General features: G+C 39.7%; 1 protein-coding gene across 1 annotated transcript in view; it reads left to right on the top strand.

Annotated features, from left to right (window-relative positions):
- Positions 1–11,541, top strand: part of LOC479821 (acyl-coenzyme A synthetase ACSM4, mitochondrial) — a 55,276-nt gene that overhangs the window by 15,755 nt on the left and 27,980 nt on the right. Inside the window, exon 2 of the mRNA XM_038540168.1 lies at positions 9,292–9,415. The gene's annotated coding sequence lies outside the window, so the exon portion shown is untranslated. The remainder of the gene's footprint in view (positions 1–9,291; positions 9,416–11,541) is intronic.

The following is an 11,541-nucleotide window of genomic DNA, read 5'->3' as shown; positions in this document are numbered from 1 at the left end:
GGGAGGGGCAGAGGAAAAGGGAGAAGCAGATTCCCTGCTAAGCAGGGAGCCCAACACTGGGCTCAATCCCAGAACCCTGAGATCATGAGCCAAAAAAAGACACTTAACCCGCTGAGCCAACCAGGTACCCCTCTCAATTTATTTTTACAGGGTTTTGTTTTTTTTTTTTTTTAAGATATGAGCTATTAGTGTCCTGACTTCATTAATAGGCTCAAGGAGGTTAAGTGGTTTTCCCTGATGAGCTGCTGAGACAGAATTCAAACTCAAATCTCCGACTTCAAATCCCATACATTTTCTTCTTCTTAATTATCACCAGAGAGAGGAGTTTAAGGAGAAGAAACCTCAATGCTTTCCAGCCCAAGAAACCTTCAGAATAATGGTAACCCATAAGAGAAAAGAAGTAGAGGCAAAGGGAAACTAGATAGGGCAAAGGCCATAGTGTATGATGATCACAGTAACAATGGTTATTTATCCAGTGGTTCTTCTCCTTTCTCCCTATAACAAATTGTTAAACAATATGAATTGTGTAAAGAGACATGAGACATACAGAAGCTGCAAGTCTTGCTTATAAGGAAATGACTGTTTTTGTGAATATATCATAAGAAATGATTGTTAAAATGATGTCATACAATGATGTCAGTGAATGGCAGACAATAATAATTTATTCAACAAATCTTTAGGTAAGTACCGTAGAACAAATACTGTTCTAAGCCCTGAGTATATAATAGTGAATAAATTAGATAAAGGCTCTACCTTTGTAGATCTCATATAATAGTGAGGAAATAGGCATTGAACAAGCAAATAAATTAGCAATAGCTCAGGCAGCCTGGGTGGCTCAGCAGTTTAGAGCCGCCTTTGGTCCAGGGTGTGACCCTGGAGACCTGGGATCAAGTCCCACGTCGGGCATAGGGAGAAGCATGGAGTCTGCTTCTCCCTATGCCTCTTTCTCTGTGTCTTTCATGAATTAATAAATAAAATCTTTTTAAAAAATTAGCAAAAGCTCAAATTCCAGGAAGGAAAATAAAGGCATGTGACACTCTGAAAATGTGACATGTGAGTTGATCCCTGATGAACAAGAATTGGTTATATGAAAATTTGAGTTGCTGCATTCCAAGTTAAGGGAACAGTGAATGCAAAGGCCCTGAGTAGAACAACTTTATACGTTCAGTGAACAAAACGGACGGCTGGAGCATGGTGGGCAAGGGAGAGAAAAGTGGTAGTAGGTGAGGCTGGAGAGGTGGGCAAGAGCAAGGATATGAGGAGCAGTGGTTCTCAATCCTCTCTGCTCATTAGACTCACTAGAGATCCTTTCTAAAAACATAAATGACTGGGTCCACTCTCTCAAAGAAACCGATTTAATTGGTCTGAGGTGGAACTCAGACATAGGTGCTTTGAAAAAAACACCCTGGAGATTCTGATAGATATCCAAAGTTCAGACTTTAAAATATTAAGACTTTCAGAGAGTCTGAAATAAGGATAATATGTGTCAAACAGTGTGGGTGAACAAAGAAAATTAGTGATATTTAAACAGAAAGCTGGAGAATCATTTCAAAGAACATTCTCCACAGAGAAATGTGAGCAATCTTAATTGCCTGACCTCTTGAGAACATAAAAGCATTGTCTGCCAAGAAAACTTAGCCCAAGAGGCACCAAGTCATAAAATATCAAGACATTCCAGGGGTGCCCCTGGCTGGTTCAGATGGTTAAGCATCTGCCTTGGACTCAGGTCATGCTCCAGGGTCCTGGGATTGAGCCCCTCATTGGACTCCCTGCTCAGTGGGGAGCTTGCCTCTCTCTCTCTCTCTGCCATCCCTCCCCTGCTCATGCTCCCTCTCACTCTCTATTTCAAATAGATAAATAAATAAAATCTTTAATAAAAAGTATCAAGACATTCCATCTTTCAAGCTAGCTAACATGTACTGAATCTGAAGATGTGTCAGACATTGTGTGCTCAGCACTTCTGTACAGAATTTCATTTTATCTTCAGAATAATTTCATCATATCTATTAAGTATTTTTGAGATGATAATACTAATTTGGAGAGATTTAGTGTTTTACATAACACCACACAGCCACTAAGTGGCAGAGCTGAAATCTGAACTCAGTTCTCTCTGATTCCAAAAAGTCTATGATTGTTACCACTCTTCTGTATGTGAATTCCAGTTTGCTAAGGTTACAAAATGATCAGTCTTCTTTTTTTAATTAGAGTACTGCTCCTCTAGGAAAGTTCTCTTGAATTATATTATGAAAGACTTCCAGAAATAGAATGAATCTAACATATTCTGGTAAAAGGACAACTATGTTAGTCATTATCCAGCTACCCACCCCCCAAGTAATGAGAGAATATGCACTCTGGCCAAGTGACAAGTTCTGGCCAATGAATGGGAATGATGTCTATCATTTCTTAACTAGAACAAATAATTGCTCGTTTTCCACACCTACTGGCAACCCTTCAAATAATGGTTGTTCCATCAGCCAGGTCACAAAAGACCCATGATAGGCAAGTAGCAAGAGCAAAAAATTAGCAAACCTTTGTTCTATACACCACTGAGATCTGGGTGATTATTTGATATACAGCATAGCATAGTTTTGGTCTCAACTCGATCCTCTCTGAGTTTTACTAGAGAGGATAAATTACTAGTTTTACTAGGGAGGACAATTCATTTGTTCTTCTTATGTAAGATACATGCCTACAAAGAGCATATGTATGTGTGTATACATGTGTGTATATGTGTATGTATGTGCATGTTGCTAATAAGTATATTGAAAATTAAAAACTCGGGATCCCTGGGTGGCGCAGCGGTTTAGCGTTTGCCTTTGGCCTAGGGCGTGATTCTGGAGACCCGGGCCCACATCGGGTTCCCGGTGCATGGAGCCTGCTTCTCCCTCTGCCTATGTCTCTGCCTCTCTCTCTCTCTCTCTCTCTCTGTGTGTGTGTGACTATCATAAATAAATAAATAAAATTATTTAAAAAAAAGAAAATTAAAAACTCCAAGTCCATTAGTGGAAAACATTCTTCAAATATGTTTTCAGTATAATCAGTTATTCAAACTGACAAAGCAGTTGGTAAATGGAAGATCAAAAAACAGCCACATTCAGACCACAAACACTCTCTTGGAAGGAAAATGTGTATGTGAGCCAAGCAAGGACAAAAAGAAAGTCTCCCCCCCCCCCAGAAAAAAAAAGTCTCCCAAAAAAGAGCCTACCCACATTAATGTTTCTGTGGTAGAAATATATGAATTCAGTCAACAAATACTGGGAAAGCTACTGTGTGCCAAGCATTATACAAGTGCTAGAGATAGAATAGTGAACAGAACAGCCCCAAATCCCTTCTTTCATGAAGCTTATATTCCAATGGGGTAAGGGGGAATAATGGCATGGCTCCAAAGGCACTTACTTAATTGTGCTGGTATTCTCTTCTTATTTCTCATGATCTGAGCATCCATCTGAATAAAGGGGAAAAACAGCAAGCCAAAAATCTCCCTATTGCTTCAACATTTAGGGTAAAGTGTGAAGCAATATGTGTAATAATGTAACCTACACTGTCTGAGGCCCTGAAATGCAGGTCATTAATTTGGCTTAACTCTTAAATACTGGTTTTCATTTCCCTTCATAGGAAACAATAGCTCTTTCTTCTTCTGGCTGCACCTGGTGCCCAGCCCTCTGGACTAGAGAAAGAAACGAAAAAAAAAAAAAAAAAAAAAAGAGAAAGAAACGGAGTCAATATTTTGATCATTACATCTGGCATCTAAGGTTCCTTTCATCCCCTTAGGAACCCCTGAAGAAATTACTCTCCCTAGGGCAATTATCCACTCAGGCCAGAAGGCTCCAGAGTTTAAAGTAAATGGTAACACCATTTTTTACTTTAACTGGTATCTTTGCATAGAAAATACTGCAGCTCAAGATCAGCTATGGTTTAATGTATGTGCCATCTCATCCAAGGGTGACAAAGGCAATAACAATCCCAATTCATTTCTTTTATTCTAATAATTAGGAGCTGTGTGAATCTGTAAGTTGTGTATGCCCAAGACCCTGCACAGAGTCTGGTACAAAATATATTAATGAGTAAATATTTGAGGAATAAATGTGTCCTAAATAATCATAAGGGTGTGTATGTGTGTGTGTGTATAAATATATATAATTATATATTTCAGTTTATAATCTTACATTAAAAATTTATTAGTCAAAAAATTCATTAGTCATCATTACAGGTTATAAGAGCACCAACTCATTGTGCTGACAATTGATGACAATAACAAAGAAAAAGAATCAAGCATTAAAATACATGGCCTGAGGCAACTCAGAGTTTTGGTTTCCTCATTTATAAAGTAGTACTAGTAGAGCCTACTTCATGGGATTTTTGTGAGGATTACCTGAAATAATAGCATATGAGATCCCAGGAAAATTATAAAGTGCTGTAAACATATAAAGGATAGCTGTTATTACCATGTGAACAGTTTCCATGCAAAACAGATCTCTGAGGATTTTTAGACTCCTAACGTGTGGATTGTTGTGCTTCTACAACCGTAAGGAGTGATTCAACATTCCCAGCCTCTGTTCCAAGCAGTTTACCAAAAGGGTTAAGTGTAGATTATCTATTCTGATATAATTTGCAATTTCCCCCTTAAAACCTATCCTGGATTATAATTACCATCTCACTTGCCCTGGATGAAGTACGTTCCCTAAAGGCACAGCTAATGGTCCAAACTGTGTGTCCATAGAGTCCCTGAGGTCTTTTGCATAACAAGGTCCCTGGCGATTGTCATCACTGGAAGAAATTTTAGCCTTTCTAAAGGAACCATTAGACAGCTAGTGGCAATTTAACTGTGGTGGGTTGTTATCTTGCCTTCCTAGCTTAAGTTAAAGGCCCTGGTAGGACACTTGTGTAACCAAGTAAGAAAGCATAAAATACCCCCTTGTGGAGGGGAGAATCCCAAGTACTATGGCTGGATGACTGTGCCTCAAATTTTGGATGAAAGCACTAAGGAGAGAGAAAATATCTGCAAAGTGGAATTCAGGAGTTTATTGTCCGAGAATTAGTGGTTGTTTTTCTTTTTTTATATAAATTTATTTTTTATTGGTGTTCAATTTGCCAACATATGACATAACACCCAGTGCTCATCCCGTCAAGTGCCCCCCTCAGTGCCCGTCACCCAGTCACCCCCCACCCCCCCCGCATTTCACTCAGCATAATACCCTCCAGTTCCATCCATGTCGAAGCAAATGGTGGGTATTTGTCGTTTCTAATGGCTGAGTAATATTCCATTGTATACATAGACCACATCTTTTTGTTGTTGTTGTTCATAATTTTTTTTAATAATAAATGTATTTTTTATTGGTGTTCAATTTGCCAACATACAGAATAACACCCAGTGCTCATCCCGTCAAGTGCCCCCCTCAGTGCCCGTCACCCAGTCACCCCCACCCCCCGCCCTCCTCCCCTTCCACCACCCCTAGTTCGTTTCCCAGAGTTAGGAGTCTTCATGTTCTGTCTCCCTTTCTGATATTTCCTACCCATTTCTTCTCCCTTCCCTTCTATTCCCTTTCACTATTATTTATATTCCCCAAATGAATGAGACCATATAATGTTTGTCCTTCTCCGATTGACTTATTTCACTCAGCATAATACCCTCCGGTTCCATCCACTTCGAAGCAAATGGTGGGTATTTGTCATTTCTAATGGCTGAGTAATATTCCATTGTATACATAAACCACATCTTCTTTATCCATTCATCTTTCGATGGACACCGAGGCTCCTTCCACAGTTTGGCTATAGTGAACATTGCTGCTAGAAACATCGGGGTGCAGGTATCCCGGCATTTCATTGCATCTGTATCTTTGGGGTAAATCCCCAGCAGTGCAATTGTTGGGTCGTAGGGCAGATCTATTTTTAACTCTTTGAGGAACCTCCACACAGTTTTCCAGAGTGGCTGTACCAGTTCACATTCCCACCAACAGTGCAGGAGTGTTAGCCTTTTTCCACATCTTCTCCAACATTTGTGGTTTCCTGCCTTGTTAATTTTCCCCATTCTCACTGGTGTGAGGTGGTTTTGATTTGTATTTCCCTGTGTTTTTCATGACATCCTTGGGAGAGAATATTGAGTACTGTCTCACATCCCCAGATCCTGCTTGTATAACAATTGGTTGTATAGCAACCAATTTCTGGGAATAGCCTATCTCCTCAACTATAAGACTATCATGACAGTGCTCATATGTAGAAACCTGGAAAACACTACCTCAGCCAGGTGATCAAGGTTAACATTATCAGTGGTAAGTGAAGTTAATAGCATGCACCCTTGGGGATCCCTGGGTGGCTCAGTGGTTTAGCACTTGCCTTTGGCCCAGGGCATGGTCCTGGAGTCCCGGGATCGAGTCCTGCGTCAGGCTCCCTGCATGGAGCCTGCTTCTCCTTCTGCCTATGTTTCTGCCTCTCTTTCTGTGTCTCTCATGAGTAAATAAATAAAATCTTAAAAAAAAAATAGCATGCACCCTTGATAAGGTGCAATGAGAATGACACTTCACTGTTGTGACCTTCTTCCACAACACCAGTAACCCCAATCTAACCATGGGAAAAAATATTCCCCCTGGAACTCTCTGTACTGCCTTGCATTTGCAAATTTTCTGTAAATTAAAACTATTTTAAAGTAAAAATTATTATTAAAATTTTACTCAGGGGAATAAAGAGTGGATTCAATCTCTTTTTTTTTTTAATAGATTTTATTTATTTATTCATGAGAAACGGAGAGACAGAGGGAGAAGCATGCAGGGAGCCTGATGTGGGACTCGACCCCAGGTCTCCAGGATCATGTCCTGGGCCAAAGACAGCGCTAAACCGCTGAGCCACCCAGGCTGCCCTCAATCTCTTTTTTAAAAAACTGTATGAAGGGCAGTCTGGGTGGTTCAGCGGTTTAGCTCCGCCTTCAGCCCAGGGCGTGATCCTGGAAACCTGGGATCGAGTCCCACATCAGGCTCCCTGCATGGACCCTGCTTCTCCCTCTGCCTGTGTCTCTGCCTCACTCTCTCTCTGTGTCTCTCATGAATAAATAAATAAAATATTTTTTTAAATTGTATTAAAATCATTGTGGAAAGGGAAATGATGGTGGCTATTGCCAAAATGATTGATGCCAAGATTTGAGGAAGTTGTGCATTGCCTAAAAGGTAGATATTCCAAAAAAAAAAAAAAAAGGTAGATACTCCCATCAGGAAATAATTGTGGTTATTGAAATATGGAATAAAATATTTTTCTTTAAAAAAGAAGCTGAGGAAATGAAGATAAATACAAAGTTAGGGTAGAAAAGCATGATCAAAACTAGAGTAAGATGAGGACATAAAACACATGCCACAAAGACCTTTCCATTTGCTAGAAGTGTGCCAGAAATTTGCTAGAGCTTTCCTCCATTTGGCTAAAAGAAGGAAGCATGATTGATAACATGTAGTGTCCACAAAACAAATACATACCAGTACTGTGGAAGGAGCCTCGGTTTCCATAGAAAGATGAATGGATAAAGAAGATGTGGTTTATGTATACAATGGAATATTATTCAGCCATTAGAAATGACAAATACCCACCATTTGCTTCAACGTGGATGGAACTGGAGGGTATTATGCTGAGTGAAATAAGTCAATCGGAGAAGGACAAACATTATATGGTCTCATTCATTTGGGGAATATAAATAATAGTGAAAGGGAATAGAAGGGAAGGGAGAAGAAATGGGTAGGAAATATCAGAAAGGGAGACAGAACATGAAGACTCCTAACTCTGGGAAACGAACTAGGGGTGGTGGAAGGGGAGGAGGGCAGGGGGTGGGGGTGACTGGGTGACGGGCACTGAGGGGGGCACTTGACGGGATGAGCACTGGGTGTTATTCTGTATGTTGGCAAATTGAACACCAATAAAAAATACATTTATTATTAAAAAAATACATACCAGTTGTCTAGATATTTAGGCTAAAGAGAAAGTTTTCTCCTCTATCTTACTGTGAATATCATCTTCAATGTCATTCCCACGCTAAATTCAGCAATGAATTTATCTTTGGTTCATTTCTATACTCAAGGCAATTCAGCATTTCAGCAATATAGAATTTAAAAAAAAAGAAAATTCTATGAAGGTTTAGGAGCAGAGATATAATTGGACCATAACCATGAAGTCCAGATAGTCTGCTGAGGTGGAAGTTGGATTGACATCCTCTTCAGAAAGTCAAGGAGACTGATAAGGACCATATCAACTCTACACAGAGACAGGCTAAGGGGCACAAATAATCACTGGACACTACAATATTTCAGGCTATGCACTAGGAACAGAAGTGTCACAGATGAATAAGACATGGTGTCTGTCCTGGAGGGCATTACAGTCTAAGGAAGAGATAGGTAAAAAAGTTAGTCTCCAAAGTTTTGCATGTGGCATGTGAATGGGCATAAAGAGGGAGTAGTTGATTACAGCCTGGCGGTGGTAAGGAAGGCAATGTGTGAACCAGGAAATGTTTTTTCAAAGAAGAGGTATTTAGGATGGTTACTCTGGTAATGTAGTAGATACATAGGAAGTGAAGATTCCAGGACACACAGAAGTTGGGAGGTGTTCCAGAAGTGAAATAAAAAGATTGGTTGGCTTCTATTTCTAGCCCACATGAAACTGAAAGGAATCTATATTTTACTGGTCAATTACTTTTTGGTTCCAAGTAGCAAAATCCCAATCTATACAGCTTGAGGGGAGAAAAGGATTTACTGGCTTGGTGAATCAAGAATGTATTGCTAGAGGAGTACCTGGGTGGCATAGTCAGTTAACATCTAACGCTTAGTTTTGGCTCCGGTCTTGATCTCAGAGTCATGGAATTGAGCCCCTCATCCGGCTCACATTCAGCACGAAGTCTACTTGAGCTTCTCTCTCCCTCTCCCTTTGCCCTCCCCCCTTGTGCTCTCTCTCTCTCAATAAATAAATCTTTTTTAAAAAAGAATATATTGTTATAACTCATACATGAATTCAGCAAAGTCACAGGATATAAAATCAATGTGGAGAAATCTTTTGCATTTCCATATACCAATAATGAAGCAGCAGAAAAAGAAATCAAGGAATTTATCCCATTTGCAATTGCACCAAAAACAATAAGATACCTAGGAATAAACCTAACTAAAGAGGTAAAAGATCTGTACTCTGAGAACTATGGAACACTTATGAAATAAATTGAAGAGGACACAAAGAAATGGAAAAGCATTCTATGCTCATGGGTTGGAAGAACAAAAATTGTTAAAATGTCTATACTACCCAAAGCAATCTACACATTTAATGTTATTCCAGTATTTTCACAGGGCTGGAACAAATGATCCTAAAATTTGTATGTAACCACCAGAGACCCCAAATAGCCAAAGCAATCCTGAAAAAGAAAAACAAAACTGGAGGCATCACAATTCCAGATTTCAAGGTATGTTACAAAACTATAATCATTAAGACAGTATGGCACTGGTATAAAAACAGACACATAGATCAAGAGAACATAGTAGAGAACCCAAAAATGGGTCCATAATTAATGGGGGTCAATTATGGTCAATTAATCTTCAGCAAAGCAGGAAAGAATATCCAATAGAAAAAAAAAACAGTCTCTTCAACAAATGGTGTTGGGAAAACTAGACAACATCATATAGGAAATGAAACTGGACTACTTTCTTACACCATACACAAAAATAAATTAAAAATGGATGAGGCAGCCCCGGTGGCTTAGCGGTTTAGCGCTGTCTTCAGCCCAGGGTGTGATCCTGGAGACCCGGGATCGAGTCCCACATCGGGCTCCCTGCATGGAGCCTGCTTCTCCCTCTGCCTGTGTCTCTGCCTCTCTCTCTCTCTCTCTCTCTCTCTCTCTCTCACTCTCTCTCTGTATGTGTGTGTCTCATGAATAAATATATAAAATCTTAAAAATAAAAAAATAAAAATGGATGAAAGACCTCAACGTGAGACAGGAAACCATCAAAATCCTAGAGGAAAACAGGTGGAAAAATCCTTTACCTTGGCCGCAGCAACTTCTAATTAGACACATTGCCGGAAGCAAGGGAAACAAAAGCAAAAAAGAACTATTGAGACTTCATCAAGAGAAAAATCTTCTGCACAGTGAAGGAAAGAGTCAACAGAACTAAAAGGCAACCTATGGAATGGGAGAAGATATTTGTAAATGACATATCCGATAAAGGATTAGTATTGAAAATTTGTAAAGAACTTACCAAACTCAACACCCAAAACACAATCCAGTTTAAAAATGAGCAGAAAACATGGATAATTTTCCAAGGAAGACATCCAGATGGCTGACAGACACATGAAAAGATGTGCAACATCACTCATCATCAGGAAAATACAAATCAAAACCAGGATGAGATACCACCTCATACCTGTCAGAATGGGTAAAATTAACAACACATGGAACAACAGGTGTTAGCAAGGATTTGGAGAAAGGGGAACCCTCTTGCACTCTTGGTGGGAATGCAAACTCCAGTGTGGCCGCTCCAGAGAACATTTTGGAGCTTCCTCAAGAAGTTAAAAATAGAAGAACCTTACGATCCAGCAGTTGCACTACTAGGTATTTACCCAAAGGATATAAAGATACAGAATTGAAGGGGTACATGCAATTGAAGGGGTACATGCACTTACTTAGATGCTTAGAGCAGCATTATCCACAATAGCCAAACTATGGAGAGAGCCTAACTGTTCACCAACTGATGAATGAATAAAGAAAATGCAGATAAAGAAGATGAAATACTACTCAGCCATGAAAAAATGAAACCTTGCCATTTGCAAAGACATGGATGAAGCTAGAGTGTATTATGCTAGGTGAAATAAGTCAGTCAGAAAAAGATAAATACAATAGATCTCATTCATACGTGGAATCTAAGAAAGAAAACAGATGAACTATAGGAAGAGGGGAAAAGAAAAGAAGGAGAGAAGAAACAAGCCATAAAAGACTGTAAACAGGAATGCCTGGGTGGCTCAGCGGTTGAGCATCTGCCTTCAGCTCAGGGCATGATCCTGGAGTCCTGGGATCAAGTCCCACATCAGGCTCCCTGCATGGAGCCTGCTTTTCTCTCTGCTTATATCACTGCCTCTCTCTCTCTCTCTCTCTCTCTCTCTCTGTTTGTGTGTGTGTGTGATGAATAAATAAATGGAATCTTTAAAAAAAAAGACTCTAAACAATAAGAATAAACTGAGGGTTGATGGAGGGAGTTGGGGGGGTAGGTGGGCTAGATGAATGATGGGTATTAGAGACGGCACTTGTGATGAGCACTGGGTGTTGTAAGTAAGGGATGAAATACGGAATTCTGCTCCAGAAACCAATATTGCACTCTATATTAACTAAAATTTAAATTTAAAAAAAGAGGGAAAAAAAGAATATATTGATCAGCCAAATCATAGGAAGATCCATATGTAGCTGTGCCTTCTCCATGTTGTGGTCCCTATCTGAGATGCCTATTAGCTCTCCTTTCCAACTACTCATAGTCTTGCCATCTTCTAAAGCCCAATTCAAATTGCATCTCCTCCAGGAACCTCTCTGCACCCAATCCCCCC

Source organism: Canis lupus, chromosome 6 (assembly GCF_011100685.1).
Source record: "Canis lupus familiaris isolate Mischka breed German Shepherd chromosome 6, alternate assembly UU_Cfam_GSD_1.0, whole genome shotgun sequence".
Lineage (NCBI taxonomy): Eukaryota > Metazoa > Chordata > Mammalia > Carnivora > Canidae > Canis > Canis lupus.
This window is presented reverse-complemented; position numbering and strand designations above follow the sequence as displayed.